Here is a 17,995-nt window from a genome sequence, read left to right as displayed (position 1 = left end):
TATCGTCAGATTCTGTTACATCATCATTGGTGATGATCGTGGTCACGTGACACAAACAAGGATGGTGTCACATAAACAAAGACAAATAAGATGGTAACAAATCCAGGTTTGTAAATTTAAAACACAACATGAATATAATGTCATAAAATCCCCAAATTACAGAAGAACCTATGCATACAAGGGCCAATACTACAAAGACGAGAAGTGGAATGCTATAAGTCATGACCCAGAAGACAGAAATTACTAAGAGCTTTATGGTGAATTTGTTCAAGCGATAAATCAATAATCTCAGTTGTTGTGCTGTGCGCAGTTTTAAAGACAAGCATCCATGATGAATAGTGCCTTCTGGGAGGCAGCCTCTTGTAAGAGTGCCACATGTACCACTAACAAAATGCTAAGACTACAAAATGACAACGTGGCACATTTAAAAATAAATGGCAAAAAAATATTAACTTGTAATTAACTTAAAAATGTGAAGTGTCCATGAATTAATATTCCCTGAAGTATGAAGCCTCTAATGCCCCACAAGGTAGCAGAAAAAATATACAAGGGATGTTCAAAAAGTTTCCGCACTTTTATTTTTTTCATTGGAAATGGTTATGGTGGGAGGAGTTGTAATTGGGCATTAAAAAGTTGGTATGACGCTGGGAAAATTGAATGTAAGTGATGTAATTTGTTTTTGAAATTCTTAATAAATAGAGTTAAAAAAAGTGTGGAAACTTTTTGAAAATCCCTCATATTTAAAAAGAGCAATCATTTTTCAACAGGGTTTCCCAATTTGTAATATTCACTTAACAAGTTGTTGTGAAGTGGATGGCATACAACACTTTTTGTTAAACAAGGTTTATTGGCAAAATTTGACAAAGTATTTCTTGTAGCAAGTTTGCTGGGTTCGCTGGTGAACTTACAGTATCTGCCAAATATTTCCCTGAAAATCCACCATATGGCTGAATTAAGTAAATGTTTCTCCACAGTGCCCCATGATGCTCTGCAAGGCCAGCATTACATTACAGAGCTATAGCAGCCATGTTGAATGGGGATGTCATTACCCAATCAGGCATGCACAGAACTTGCACACACTCATATTAGAAGCATATTCCACCTCATACTTCACAGCACTACCCGATTTGCTTTGTGCATGCATTAATATTTATGATGTATTCATGTGCATGACATCACTACCTGATTGGGACTCCAACTGGATTTGCACTCTGCATGCATTTGAGGGGTACATTAGTTGACCATAATATTTTAAATGCTTTACTGTTCTGCCACAATAGTTGATCTAGCATAGCTGGCAAGCATTTCCCTAGCCCCCAGGAACACTTACGAACATTACACTGTTACAATCCACTCAAAACTAATCAGTTCCTCCTCCATCCTTATTGACTTCTATATATTTTGTCGAGGTTAGCAAAGTCATAGTTTTGACTAATGTTTGTGGTTTATATTGAGAACAAAATGTGTTTATCTGTAAATTACCATTAACAGAGCAAACACAGCATTTTGCAATTGCCAAAAATCAGACGATATTTTATACGAGTAAAACCACTGTTTTTTTTGAATGTCACAGACCTTTTAAATGTTATAGACGATCCCTGCACCTTTGCCTATACAGTCATGATAGTTTGTTGTACTTTTTAATGAACAATTATTATGTATTTGCACAATTTAATAGGGTAAAAAAAATATGTAAAAAATGTTGGACATTCGGTCAACTGGTACTTAATGATTCCCTCTTTATCAGAAAAAATTGTGGTAAACTTTTCAAAGCTCTTCAGCCTAGGGATGCTCCGATCAAATCAGCCGTCGATTGTAACTGGCTGATTTTCACTAAAAAAAAAAGTGGTTGGTAAAAAAAAGACCACAAAAAATGATATTTTCAGCCCTTGCAGTGCTTCTTTACGTAAAGTATTGTAGTAGTTGAGCTAGCTTTGTCTTTTTCTTTTGCAGCAAACTTCCTGCAGTGTAAACAAAGAGCAGCGAGTGAAAGCTTGTTTGATCAGCGAACCAGAAGTGATTGGCATATTAGCCTTTACATTAAAATGAGGTAATAAACTGAAAGAAGTCATCAGAGAACTAGAAAAACAACAAAAAAAGCTACTTTAAGGAATTCAGACCTTTATTTGGTACTTTAAATTAAAACAGACACCGCTTGAGTTTGGACAGTGTGCTTGTTTAACTGCAATGTAGCATCTTACACTTTTAATTAGAAAAAGAAAAGATAAAGACAAATTTGAAATTACTGTTTAGTAAACAATAGGCTTCTTTTAAAGATTTGTAAAGTGTTTATTTGTTGCTGTGTGCTATAGAGCATATGTTTTGGTAAGAAACAAGTACTACATAATCCATATTTTATAATTACACCTAGTTGATACACTGAAGAAAAAAAAATCCTTACGGGGAAGAAGTGCCCTCCAGCTGAAGAAAATAAAAGTTTATTTATTTTTATACGTGCCTCCCGTGTCCAATCTGCATCGGGTCGGCCGCTTATATATCGCCTTGTTACTATAGGGCGGCACGGTGGCGCAGTGGTAGCACTGCTGCCTCGTACTTAGGAGACCTGGGTTTGCATCCCGGGTACTCCCTGCGTGGAGTTTGCATGTTGTCCCCGTGTCTGTGTGGGTTTCATCCGGGTACTCCAGTTTCCTCCCACAGTCCAAAGACATACAGGTTAGGTGTATTGGCGATCCTAAATTGTCCCTTGTGTGTGCTTGGTGAGTTTGTGTGTGTACCTTGCGGTGGGCTGGCGCCCTGCCCGGGGTTTGTTTCCTGCCTTGCACCCTATGTTGGCTGGGATTGGCTCCAGCAGACCCGTGACCCTGTAGTTAGGATATAGCGGGATGGATGGATGGATATATATATATATATATATATATATATATATATATATATATTTATGTATGTATATATATATACATATATATATATATATACAGTACTGTGCAAAAGTTTTAGGCAGGTGTGAAAAAATGCTGTAAACAAAGAATGCTTTCAGAAATATAAATAATGATTGTTTATTGTTATTAATTTACAAAATGCAAAGTGAGTGAACAAAAGAAAAATCTAAATCAAATCAATATTTGGTGTTACTACCTTTTGCCTTCAAACCAGCATCAATTCTTATAGGTACACTTGCACAAAGTCAGGGATTTTGTAGGATTATAGTCAGGTGTATGATCAACCAATTCTACCAAACAGGTGCTAATGATCATCAATGTCACACGTAGGTTGAAACACAGTCATTAACTGAAACACAAACAGCTGTGTAGGAGGCTTACAACTGGGTGAGGAACAGCCAAACTCTGCTACCAAGGTGAGGTTGTGGAAGACAGTTTCATGTCATGGCAAGATTGAGCACAGCAACAAGACACAAGGTAGTTATACTGCATCAGCAAGGTCTCTCCTAGACAAAGATTTCAAAGCAGACTGGGGTTCCAAGATGTGCTGTTCAAGCTCTTTTGAAGAAGCACAAAGAAACGGGCAACGTTAAGGATTGTAGACGCAGTGGTAGGCCAAGGAAACTTAGTGCAGCAGATGAAAGACACATCAAGCTTCTTACCCTTCGAAATCGGAAGACGTCCAGCAGTGCCATCAGCTTAGAACTGGCAGAAACCAGTGGGACCCAGGTACACCCATCTACTGTCCGGAGAAGTCTGGCCAGAAGTGGTCTTCATGGAAGAGTTGCAGCCAAAAAGCCATACCTCCGACGTGGAAACAAGGCCAAGTGACTCTAGTATGCACGAAAACATAGGAACTGGGGTGCAGAAAAATGGCAGCAGGTGCTCTGGACCGATGAGTCAAAATTTGAAATATTTGGTGGCTAGCAGAAGGCAGTTTGTTCGTCGAAGGGCTAGAGAGCGGTACAATAACGAGTGTCTGCAGGCAACAGTGAAGCATGGTGGAGGTTCCTTGAACGTTTGGGGTTGCATTTCTGCAAAAGGAGTTGGAGATTTGGTCAGGATTAATGGTGTTCTCAATGCTGAGAAATACAGGCAGATACTTATCCATCATGCAATACCATCAGAGAGGCGTATGATTGGCCCCAAATTTATTCTGCAGCAAGACAACGACCCCAAACATACAGCCAAAGTCATTAAGAACTATCTTCAGCGTAAAGAAGGAAAAGAAGTCCTGGAAGTGATGGTATGGCCCCCACAGAGCCCTGATCTCAACATCATTGAGTGTGTCTGGGATTACATGAAGAGACAGAAGGATGTGAGGAAGCCTACATCCACAGAAGGTCTGTGGTTAGTTCTCCAAGATGTTTGGAACAACCTACCAGCCGAGTTCCTTCAAAAACTGTGTGCAAGTGTACCTAGAAGAATTGATGCTGTTTTGAAGGCAAAGGGTGGTCACACCAAATATTGATTTGATTTAGATTTCTCTTTTGTTCATTCACTGCATTTTGTTGATTGAAGAAAATAAATGATTAACACTTTCATTTTTGAAAGCATTCTTTGTTTACAGCATTTTTTCACACCTGCCTAAAACTTTTGCACAGTACTACATATATATATATATATATATATATATATATATATATATATATATATATATATATATATATATATATATATATATATATATATATATATATATATATATATATATATATATATATATATTATTGTTGTTAGAGAAATGGTGAAACCTACTGTTTTTAATTGAGCCTCGTTTCAGATAGGTATATTACAAAAAAATTAAACAATGTGACAGCTTGTAATTATGAGAAGCATTTTATTGTCTTTTCTGCCATAGGTACTGTATTATGGATAACTATTTTTGCATATAGTGTATTAGTTAAAGTATATAGTTTAAGGAAATTTTTAAGGAAGTATTTTATGGTCACTAAACAACATGCCTACAGAATTTCATTTTGTTAATACAAAATGAACAGTTAACACCTGTAGTCTATAGTTTAATTATAAAAATACACTTTAGTATAAGGCATAAGACTTCTGTTTGTCTTGTTATGCAAAGGATTAGTATAAACTGTTTATTAAAGTGTATGGTGTTTTTTTCTCCTCAAATTCTTCAGCTGTTCTTCTCTGAGTGGATCTTTTCATAGTTTTCAGAAAAAATAGATAAATAACTGTTACAGCAGTCCAAGTTCTTTATTCCTTAATGTTTGTGACTTACATAACTGTTCTCTCTGAGCAGTTTATGAGCAGCTCTATCCGAGTTTTTCCTGGATCTTTAACAGTTCTAATTACTCTCCATTACAAAATGATATTTCTGGCAACAGATATTCCAAACTGAACGTGTTTGTTACCATCGCCTTGACATGTTCTAATGCCGTTTCTCGGGAAGCATCATCCTAATAGTATTAGTGGGAGGAAGTGTTGAAATAAAGGGAAGCACCACGTCACCATTTCTTTAATCAATCATCAATGATATCGATACCTTTTAGGGTGAATGCCATTTCATGACAAAATTTAAAATGAGTAAAGTGATGATTCAATAACACATGTTCATCAAACAATCAACCAGTTTTTTTAGGGACATGGACAGGATTTGGGCACGAGGCGGATTGTGGCACTACTAAGACAAAGCCGAAAGGGATTAATCATTCTCTTTCATTTTTCATAGGAATACAAAGAGGCAGTGGGACTGTTACATCATTTAATTAATCGAACATTATATAGTGCATTTCATTGTGTACTAACACCTATGGTATATGTCAACAAAAAGATCTATGAGAGGACAGACTGTGGAGGGGCAAGAGAAGTAGTAAAGACAGAACTCAGCTCAGCCTTTTCCTCCCTTTAATCTCAGAACTAATGATGAACGACAAGGCCAGCATGCCCGAGGGCCAAACTCGCAGCATGCCAGGAATAATTTATTTGTGTAGTAAACATGCTAAGGAGCTAAAAAAAAACACATCTTCACCACTTCCTCCTTATTTGTATTTCATTAAGAATGCTGTGTTAAATAAAGGTGGCTGCCATATGCAGAAAGACAAATTGCAAAACACTGTATTAGAATACATTGTTCTTGTCTGCACAGTGCCCTGTTTACCTACTATATCTATGGTTTCCTCCTACATGTCATGTTGGATTGACGGGGAACACATTTGTGGCCCTATATGTGTGTGGATGTGTGTAGTTTAAATGCACTGGCGTTACATCCAAAATTGGTTCAAGCCTTGTGTCCGGTCCTGGGGAACGTTATTTCATGCCACTGTATGCTGCAATAATGTGTACAGATGGTATGAAAATAAAGCCACTTTAATCCCAGTTTTCATTCATCTGTTGTCCAGAACCCTGCAAATACTTTTAATAATGATGTTTGTCCATTCTCCATTGAGCTCCTTTATTATTTTTCTGTGAAGATATGCACTGTACATGCTAAGGTAATGGGATAATAAATAAATGGCAGCTGTCTTGTAACTGACCATTTATTGCAAATGAATAGACCCACCCAAACACCTTTATCACATGCATTAAAAATGTGTACAAGAACTGATAACAGGAACATAAAGTGCCAAAAACTAAATAGAATTCTTGAACAGAATGTTTTTTAGTCTTTCCTTGACTGTTTGAGTGTTATAATAAGCCATTTTCTTTCATTTTTCTTTGCCTTCCCTATGAAAGACAAGTACATTTTGTACATGGAATATGGTGTTCTGAACCTCAAGGAATATGATTGTCTCATCTATGTATTGCCTTATGCAATGTTTAAAAAGTTAAACTTCAAAAACATTTGATCGTGACACCTTTTTGTTTATGAGTTGGGCGTCGCCATTTTTTGCAATCAGATTGACCGCTGCCACGGCAGTCATTCCCAGAATCACTTTTGAGTGCATGACATTGACATCATCCACAGCACCACCATAAATGTTGGCACATTCTATTCTTGAGCATCCGCTATATGGATTCCTGTGTGGTATGCTTTGTTTTATTCTTATCTCTCTATTGCTAGTTATGAACAAGTATTTTTGTGTATTTTTTAAGACTTCAATTTTTGATTTGCATTTAAAACTTGACATTTGATTGTTAGTCTTTTATGCTTTTTTGACCACACCTCATCTGCCTTTCCTGTTGATTTAAGACTTCTGCTGTCTCGTTCTAAGTCAGAACATCGAGGAGTAATCATGCTGTGGTGAAATGTTTTTTAAAGTGGAATTTCATATGAGTAGTCAAACTGCACAAGTCAGAAAACACTTGGTCAATTCAGCCAGCAAAACCAAAAGGGGGCAAGCAGAAAGCAAAGTATTTTTACATGTAAAAGTTTAAAAATTATTACACAAAACCCAAAACACATTTGGAATTGTCCAGGAGGCTTAACTTCTTTTTTTCCTAATGTTGTCATTAGATGTCATTCAGATACCCAGTATCAAATATTATTTGTGTACTGATGATACTAGGCTTTATCCTTTAAAACAAATATTTCTGTAATTCAGTTTAAAATATTGCATTGTGCAAATTTTTGAAGATTAAAATCTAAAATATATCAAAGACTGCATTCTAATTGTGAATAATGGCATCAAGCACTGGCCTCGTAAGTCATATGTTCCGAAACTATCCCACAAGTGAGACCATTATGGGGAAAATGTAATTCTAAGAAAATACGGACACAAGCATCAGTAGGCTTTGAGTCCTAGGAACCAAGTTACCCAAACTATTGTATAACATTTTCATCTTTCTGATCATAAAGTAAGTTATTACAACAGCAATTGATGCAAAGAATTCATATTTAGTTGCAGAATTACGATATTTAAATGTTCCTCTAGAGTGCCTCTTTCTCTTGTACAATTTGGCTCAAAAACTAATCAGCACATCGTTATTTCATAACAGGCTTAAGTTTCAAGTTTGGTATTTTTCTGTCCAGCCATTTTAGCTCTAGACCATCATTGAGAAGCTGTGATACACAGACAGACACACACACGGCCATCATCGAGATATCAATGTTTTCAGCCTTAGGGGACCCCAGAATGTTAAGATCTGTCGAAAAACGGATTACTCATGAAACCTAATAGTACTATTTGGAGTGACAACAGATTGAATAACATTATGCAACAATAAATGATGAATATAATCTCCTATTCTTCATCAGCTTATCTTGCTCAACTGGGAGAATCCTAATTCGGGCTGGAAGATTTGAACCCCAATCAATATCGCATTTAAATAGATAATGATGAATTAACAGTAATTTTCTAAAAGCCCTGGTTCAAAAATGCCACTTTATTGCCAGTGTTAAGCTGACATGGCTCACAGATATCTAAACATGTCTTTTACATAATAATTTTAACATACTGCACAATGCATAATTAAAATTTTGAATAGTTATGAATGCAAACATAATATGCATCTCACAAAACTTTTACATTTTCCAAAAAATAACAGACATAATATACCTTATGAAAAAAACAGTTTAAATTGTTTTACAGTAAATGCAAGTTGAACTTATTTAATGTTTTATATCCCTTCTTAACTTTCAGAACGAAGTATGTAATAGCACTAGTTACGTCATTTAGTGTACATTAAATCTTTTGCATGTACGGTGGCATTAGCGAATGCTCGTGTTAAAGACTGCTGATTTGGGAAGTCACTTTAGCCAGGAGTATGCTTGTTATTTTCTTTGTTGATTTAATCAGGCACTCCTCTTATTCCGCAACATGGTTGTGTTGCAAGTAATAGATCAAGTTGCTTGTGGGAGTCAGGTTGGACTCACTGGAGTGTATCGAACAAAAGAGGTCACTGGGGAAGCAGCAGATTGTTCCAAACAATACCTCTCACCCCCTGTATGAGGTTTAAACAGAGCAGCACCTTCAGTAACAGACTGAGACAATTGCTTTGCACCACAGAGCACGACCCTCAGCCATCAGACCCAATAATGAGTCACCCCTTGGCCAAGAGGGTCTTGTTCCCGGTTGGCTGAATGGTACTGAGCTGGTCCAGCAGACATCTTAACAATGACACTGTGTGCAACAAACTGTGAGAATAACTGAAATTCTGTACTGTAAAATTATACCGTGCAAGTCGGTTCAATCCTAATCAGTTTAAACTTAAGTAAATACCTTCACTTTGTTTTATCTTCATACAGTTAGTTCATGTTATATGTATGTGTACCTTGCTAGCATACTTACAAATATTTGTGCGGAATGACACATGAAGGCCAACCTGGCAGGGACACCAATAACATGGAAGGACAGACGACAGCAATATATTCAGGTTATTGTCCAACTCCTTACTCTAGGTGGTAATATCCCTGAACCTCAACACCCCTGTGGATACCCATGGGGCATCATGGGACTTGCAGTTCATTCAGTCAACCCTGTTGGGTCCCGTGAGGGTGCCGGAGAGCCCTACTTTATGGGTCTTCAAACGGATCCAGAAGTATTCCCAGGCCACACCTCTGGGACACCACTACAGGGTCCGCAATAAAAGGAGTTGCACTACCTTGTCCAGGTGAGTCAAAGCTGGGAGGAAGGAAGGCAACACTTGTCTTGAAGGAGTGGCAGTATGGTGGAGAGACAGAGAGTGAGAGAGAGAAGGAAGTAGAGACAACGTATATAATTGTTTGTGCAAGGTATTTGTAATAAACACCCCCTTTATTTGGACCTGGGACTGTGTTTGTCTTTTGTGTTTGGGCCTCACTGCCACCCCTTAGACTTCACATATTAAAATTCTTGTTATTGGTATATTTGCTCTCTTTGCACTCTGCAATTTTCTCCAGGATTAATAACTTTTCTATCTATGCACCTACTGTGTGCAGGCGATACAACAAAGTGAAAGAGATGGAGAACCAACCTTGGTGACCCCGCATAATTTGAAAGAACGCACAAAACTGAACAATTTGCAGAGACGTCTTTCCAGATGAGAGTTTAGAACAGAACTGAGTAAAAGACAGTCAATTCCTGAGTTATATAGTCACTCGGCAGACCAGGGTGGGTCCAGGTGGGCAGACAGCAGAAGTGACGTCAGCAGTGGAATGGCTGTCAGTCATCCGTTCTGCAGATGGAGGAAGACAGAAGGATTAGACCACAGTGCCAACCCCTGGTTAGGCGGGTAATTACTCTCACCAGGGCCCTTAAGGTGTCTCCCATGTGTATGCTTGTGACACTAAGTTTAGTCATAGCAACAGCTTTTCGACAAAAGTTTACCTTTGACTTCTGTTGGCTAGTATCCTGTTTGCTGGAGCCAAAATACAACACTGCACCTTGTTAGATAACTGCTCATCTTCATTAGTGTCCGACTAATCACTGCCTGGCTGGGCTTTAGCATAAATGCTCACGTGTTCTCGTGCCTGGCACAATGCTTTCGTTTTGAATGAAACGTGTAGTCTGTAATAATCTATCTCATAATGTGCTTTTATTTATATGATCTCATAATGTATTTTTGTTTATATGGCACTCTGAACTCAGGAAGCGGTTGGGTGATAAGTGTCGATGATAATTTAACAGCTTAAAATGTAATTAATAACAATTTATTACATTAATAACTAATAACAAATAAAAATAAAAAACTTAATTCTTCTTTAGTTACTTCATTAATGAGCTGCTTTACTGATGTAAAAAAGTGGAATAATGATCATTATTTGTGTTAATTTTCAGAAAAAGTAGAACTTGCTTTATTGAGTGGTAATTCTGTAAATAGAAAGATAAGACTGAAATCTCGTTGCAGAAGGCTTGCATTTCATTTTAGCTAAATTCAAATGAAATGTAGGTGTTATCATTGATTTAGCCTTCAGTCATCTCATTTTTTAATTTTCTAAAACCTACTCTGTCTAAAATAGAAACACTGCAAAATTATGATGGTTTCATAAGGCACCGAATCTTGAAAACAAAAAACTGGTTCACTTATCGCATGCAGAGTCTCCTCTTATTAGTGTAAACCTGACAAGAGTTTTTGCCATAACAATCTCTTCAGGATTGCAATTCCTGCAGTGGATTTTCACCAAACAATCACAAAAAAGAGATGGAAAATCAAAAATACAACAGAGAAAAGTATTTGATACTGCTTGTCCCAGTTAGAAACTTATTGAATAGAGGGACTAAAATTACAAACAAACTTTCAACAAAGACTGACAAATCAAATGAAAAGCAAAACATGTTAACCATTGTTAACCAAAAATAATGTCAGCTTTATGTGTATTGTAATCATGCATCTATTCACCCCATTCAGTTTGTCACATTTTTCTCTATATGTGTTTAATTAAACCAAATAGATGGAGAACTGCTGACTCATTTGTCATTTGCATCATATTGCTAATAAGGAGCCATTAAAAACAGTAAATACAGCTGTTTAAGACTGAAATAAGCAGTTAAGGGTGGGATCCTTAGCAAGCGGGACCACTAAAATGAAGCATCAAAATGTCACTTCAGCAATAACTAACTTCTCATTAAGAGACTGGGTTGGAACAAAAACCTGCAGCCACTGCGGCCCTCCAGGACTGACATTGCCCACCCCTGACCTATATATATGGAGACTCTTGTGAGGTATTATGCTTCTTCTTGATGAATGGCATCTGGTGATACCACCTCAAAAATTGTGATGTAAAATATAACAGGTAATCAGTTCTACCAGAAACACCTCGTGTGGTGGTCAAATCTCATTCCATACTCTTCACTTGTAGCTCCTGGCTGGTGGAACAAGCTGCCCACTTCCATTCACAACTCTGACTTCCTCAATGTGTTCAAGAAATGTTTGAAGACTACTGTTTGGAGCATTTCTGTCTAACTGACCGTTGTTGGGTTTTATTTATATAGGAATTGTAACCCACTTATATTTTGTTGTGAGCATTTCACTTGTGGAATTCAATTTTGTAACCCTGTCCTGTAACACTTCTTCCTAAACAATCCATAAACTGATTATGTTGACCTCTTTTGTAAGTCACTTTGGATAAAAGTGTCTGCTAAGCAGATGTAATTCTAATACCCTCCTGTACAGTTTTGGGTAATACAATTTTCAAATAACATACTATCTTTAACTCTGAGTGCAAGTAGGGAAACTCAGCTTTGAAATTACTGTATATACTGTACTTGCATTTAAGTTCTCCTGCTGATAAGTCGGGGCTTGATTTTACCGTATAATTTCCCGTATTTTATAATGTTGGTAGTATAAGTCGAATGTGGAAAACTCAAGCTATTGGTCCAGGAGATTATGATATGCTAACACCCACCTGAGAGAGTAACCACGGGGCACACTGCCTTTTTTTTTCTATGTATTGTGCCTACATGACCACACGGTAATACCCGAACTATTCCGAAGCAATGTTTGCACTGTTTTGTGTGTCTCACACCCTCATACACCTTTATCATAACAGCATCCCTTATCTACAATGGAGCGCTAGATCAGAAGAAAATATGAAGCTGGTTTTAAATTAAAAATTGTCGAAGTGGTGAAAGAAATTGGTAACTGTGCTGCTGCAACAAAATTCGATGTGTCTGAGAAACTGGTGCGAGAATAGAGGAATCAAGAAAATTAAGTGTCATATTTTTGAATGGGCGTACAAGTCGGGGTCTGATTTTATGATCGATTTTTTGGGTTTCAAGACCCATCTTATACACGAGTATATACAGTACATCGTCTAGGATTTTGTATATTGTGACGTGTGAGTCCCTGTCTTGCATCCCAAAACACAAGGCCTAGTCTCAGTACTGTAGCAAAGCCAACTTCATTCCATTTGAAACAGGAACAGCACTGGTATTTATTGTAGCGGGATCTACCGCTCTCTCATACACAGACACACGGAACAGACAGGGTCGTGGCCAAACAATAATGTTCCCTGCAGTTATAATCTTCCTTGCATCACCCATCGATGACAGGCACTTATAGTGCGAACGCGATCAATTCAGATTTCTTTTTGCTGCGAGCCGCTGCATGAGCTGCTACAGCGCTGGGGGCCCACAGCTACCCTGGCAACCGATATACTGTCTTGAACAGGTGCTGTGATCGCGTTTCAGTGGGTCATCCCATTGGGGGGTGTCCCAAAACAGTTTAGAAACCTCACAATATAATAATAATAATTCTTTACATTTATATAGTGTTTTTCTCTCTACTCAAAGTGCATTACATAGTGAGTGAAGAGCCACTTTAACCACCACTACTTAGCAGCATTCACCTGGATGATGTGATGGCAGTCATTTTGCACCAGCATGCTCACCACACATTACCTCGTAAGTGGTAAGAGATAGTTAGCTGGTTAGAGAAATGGGATGATTAGTGGGGCAGAACGACTAGGCCATGGTGTGCAATAGCCTGGACATCAGGGTACACCCTACTCTTTATGAAGAAAGTCCAGTGATCTTTAGTTACCACAGAGAGCCAGGATCTTGATTTTATGTCTCATCCGAAGGACAGCACCATTTTTACAGCACAGTGATTCCACCACAGGGTATGCACCCTCTGCTGATCTCACCAATACCTCTTCCAGCCGCAACCCAAGCTGTTCCTGGTTGGTCTCCCATCCAAGTACTGGCCGGGCCTGAACACGCTTAGTTTCAGGTGGATGACCACTTCTGAAGTGCAGGTGGTATGGTTGCTGTGATAACGTTTTATGGTCAGACCGTTCAAGCTGTTTACTTACTGTACAGCTATTTCAAAAATGCAGCAGCAAGGATCATATCTAGTACTAGAAAGCACGGCAATTGATAACTCTAGTTCTTTGTCACTTTGCTGGCTAACCAACTAATTTTAGATGCACATTTAAAATTATGCTTGTATGATGTCACAAATGGTGTATCCTTCACTTACCTTACAAAAATGATTAATGCTTACTCCATGGAGTAGTACATTGTAATTTCAAGATGCAGGCCTCCTTAATATCCTTAGGATTGACGTAGGAGGCAGAACCTTTAGCTACAGGGCACCCAAACTCCAGAACAATCTGCCAATCTACATTACAGGAGTCCCATCTGTTGCAGCATTTAAATCAAGGCTGAAAACTCATAATTTTAACACATTATACTCTTGCTAGAGTTTCTGCTGAGACTGTTTCACAACACTCTCTTATATTGCTTTTAAACTGTACTAATTGTTTTTTTCATTTGCCACTAATACAGCTCCATTTTATTTCTTCTCTTGTGTCCAAGGCAGTGCTTGGCCCGTCTTGGAATGGATGTGTTCTCACACATGATGAAATTGTGATTGTTCACCTATGGAAAGTTCATTTGCAGAATGAAGCTGACTTAGAGGACAGTTGCAATTTCAGAATCAGAATCACTTTTATTTTCTAGGTTTTGACGTACAAGAATTGAATTTAACTTGGTAGCTTTGGAACTGCTTGTAACAGAACACAACAACGCATGCAAATAGCATAAGTTAAATAAATTATAAACAGCTGCAGAATCATGCAGGTATAAAGGAGATGTGCAAATGAAAGTTTGTGTGTAGTGTGTGTGCGTGTGTGTGTGTGTGTGTGCGCGCACACCTGCACATGTGCAGTATACACCCTCATATATGAAAGAACACCCAAATAAGTGAGCAATGACAGGCTAAATGATTGGTTTGCGAGAGTGACTGTATGGCACTGAGAAAGAATCTGTTAAGGTGTCTGGTAGTTTTATTTTTTAAATGACATAAAGCTTTTAACAAAGTGGAGCTTTTGGAGCAAGTGATGACCTGGGTGAGACGACTCTGTGGTGATCCTTTGACATGGTTTATGACAACAGACACAAGCAGATCTGCAACAGATGGAAGAGTACAGCCAATTATTGGCTCAGCACACCCCACAACACACTGATTATTTTTTTTTTTGCAGACCTTTGTCAAACCAAACCAGAAAACAATGGAGAATGTGATCACACTTTCAATTATGGCTTTGTATAGCTGCACTAGTATGGGCAGGGAAATATTTGATGTCTTTAGCTGGCACAGAAAATGCATCCACCTTAGTAAAGAAAGTGGTGTTAATGTCCCGGCTGAGTGTTTGTGATATCTATGCCCAGAAATTTGAAGGATTCCACCATATTGACTGTAGAATCGTTCATTTTCAGAGTGAGAGGTTAAACTGCTATTTGAGAAAAATCAATTACCATTTTCAAAACTTTGGTGGTACTAAGTTACCAGGTTATTTAAGGCCCACAAGACAAAAGATAAGTCACCTCCTTTCTGTTGGTTTCATTTCTATTAGTCATTATTCCAGTAATGGTGGTGTCCACTGGTAAACTTAATGATTTTTACTGAAGGGTCAAAGGACCTACAGTCATTGGCGTACAAGGAAGAGAGTTGGGCAGACAGCTTGCCACCTCAAGGGGCACTGTTGCTGATACAGAGGCAGTCTGAGAGTCCATCTGATAATACTGTTTCCTATTTGTCAAAAAAGATTTACAGAATGGAAGCATTCAGCTCAGTTTCAACCACTCTAGGCACTGGCTCTCTGATCATGTTTTGATATTTCTTTAGTGTTAATGATACATTTTATTTTTAATGTTTAACTTCAAATTATTAAAAAGCACTCAGAAAACTCATAAAAGAAGTAATCAAAATAAAGTGAATTAAATTCAATTGAGTAGTCATGCCCTTATATATTTGTCCAGCTATTTTCAAAATTGTTTATATAAATAGCTAATTTATTACAAACTAAGGAAGAAAGTAATGCACTCAGCCATGATATTAGCATCACATTATTGAGTTCAACCAATCATAAAAATAAACTGACTGTAAAATAATCTTTGTCAATATTAATGCCCTGTTTCCTCTTTGAAAAGGGTTAAAGGAAATATAGTGTAGGATAAGAACAGGCATCCCAGGCAGGGAAGAGCGTGGTTTGTTACCTGGATGGGAAGCCCAAGAGGAACGATGGATGGATTGGCCGCCTGGACAAAAAGAGAACTTTTGCACAGCCGGTATAAAATAATGGATGGACCAGCAGAAGCTGGAACTTGGGAGTGGTTCCACTTCCATGTGCTAGGTGGCAGTGGTCCTCGTAGGAGAAGTTAGTCGGGACACCCGCAGTGGTGCTAGGGAGATGGAGTCGGGAAGTGCAGCCCTGTCGGGGTCCCTTGGGATCGATGGAGGCCGCCATTGGGGGAGGACCACCCTACTTTGTCTATGGCCCAGAAGTGCTTCCTCAAGGAGACAGGATGGCACCAGAAGTATTCCTGGGTCCAGCAATATTAAGAGGAGGAGAGAAGGAGGAAGAAATGGCGATTTATTGTTGGTTTATTGTATAATTGTGGCTAATTGTTGGAAGAGGTGTGCATTGGAAGGTACTTTGTGGAATAAAAGCCCTTTAATTGTATTCATATATTGTGGGCTGTGTTGCTGTGTTTGTAGTGTGGGGCTCTCTGGCACCCCTTTGTGGTTACAATAGAAACAAATATTTCATGAGGAACGGGGTCTCCAACTTTTACAATTTACCACAATATTCATGTAATATGAGATCTGGTCAGTCTAATGTTAAATATTAAATATGTAAATGAATTCACTGATCTAAGTAGGATGAAATTTTTGGAAAGGACAGAGAAAACAAAATTTTAAATTAACAAGTATGTATTAATTCACTTCTGCAGTGGTTTGTTAGGGAAAAAAAGGAAATGTAATCCAATCTTAAATACATCCACTTTCCTAATGTGCTTAGTTAGGCCATTAAGGAAGAACCTATCCTGCCAACAAAGCAGGGGCCAGGCCGGGATAAGATAGGATTCCATGTGGTGCAGTCTTAAATCACCTAATTCATTTAAAGGTCACCCAGTCACACTGATGGAGAGCATCTGCAGTTCACATCACACATAAGAAGTCTCTCTTAGGGAATAATGACAGCATTAGTGGCAGCCATAAGGACAAACACCATTCCATCATGACTTGGGACTGTGTTTCTATTGTTACATTGAGCATTTCTGTGAGAACTCAGCTAAGTGTACAAAGCAAATTAGCATCGGAGCGCATAACAATTACTATTCACAAATATCTCCTAAAATGTGGCACAGTGAAAGTACAGGTTGAGAGGTAAGGCAGAAGCAGGTCAACAAAGGTCAGTTTTCCTTTATAAGATGATAGGAATGACGCTGCTGCTAATACCCTACACCGGCCACAGAGTATTCTTGGTAGCTACTATAAGTAACTTAAGTGCTGCTGGCTTTCAAATCATGAGGTTTGGTTTTCAGCCTACACTAACCGTGTAAACATGTAGAAAAAACTTAACCTTCTAGTCCGGTAATTGAACTTTATAAATGACTTTAAATAAAATAAGTATTATAATAAATAAATGGAAAGTGTGCAGTTTGCATGCTATCCTGTGTTTCCAATTGATGGATAGGGGTCTTAAAGCAAGTAAGATACATTTGATAAAAAATAGAAGTGGCGTCTGAGATAATATTTCTAAATGAAATTGATTCAAAAAAACTACGAGCATATGAGGTGAGACACAAAAATAACCCGGATTGGTAAAAAAATATATATATTTATTGATGAATTACAGCATTCTAAACATTGTCACTTTCTATATACTCCTCCTCCCAATCTCTACACCGCTCCATACGTCTCTTCCATTGATTGAAATAGTGCTGGAAGTCTTCTTGCTTGAGGTGCTTCAACAAGCTTGAGGTTTCTGTCTTCACTTCATCCATTGAAGAAAAATGTGTTCCCTTCAGGTCACTTTTGATTTTCAGGAACAAGTAAAAGTCACAGGGAGCTAAATCGGGTGAATAGGGAGGATGATTGAGGACAGGAATATTTTTGTCAGTCAAAAACTGCTTTACGGAAAAAGCATTGTGTGTGGGAACGTTGTCTTGTTTTGTCTCGCTGTTCGCTTTTTTCATCTGACACTGTCGCAGCAACTCGTGTAGCAATTGTTGTGCAAATACTGACTGGGCTATTCACAGGATATACCTAGCCGGTTGGCAGTTTGAGAGGGCGTGTAGGAGGGGATATGGATCTATGATTCACGTCCGGCAGACTTCCAGACGGTTTTCCAGGAAAGCCCCAAGCCCTGTCCAGTTATTATTGTGTCTCACCTCGTAGACCTTTCTCAAATAAACCTACATACTTATAGAATAGTCATCTAGATGGAAGTCATCCAAACCTCCTCTTCCCCTGAAAGGCACAAA

This window comes from Erpetoichthys calabaricus, chromosome 13, assembly GCF_900747795.2.
Source record: "Erpetoichthys calabaricus chromosome 13, fErpCal1.3, whole genome shotgun sequence".
Taxonomy (NCBI): Eukaryota; Metazoa; Chordata; class Cladistia; order Polypteriformes; family Polypteridae; genus Erpetoichthys; species Erpetoichthys calabaricus.
Note: the sequence above shows the minus strand (reverse complement) of the source record.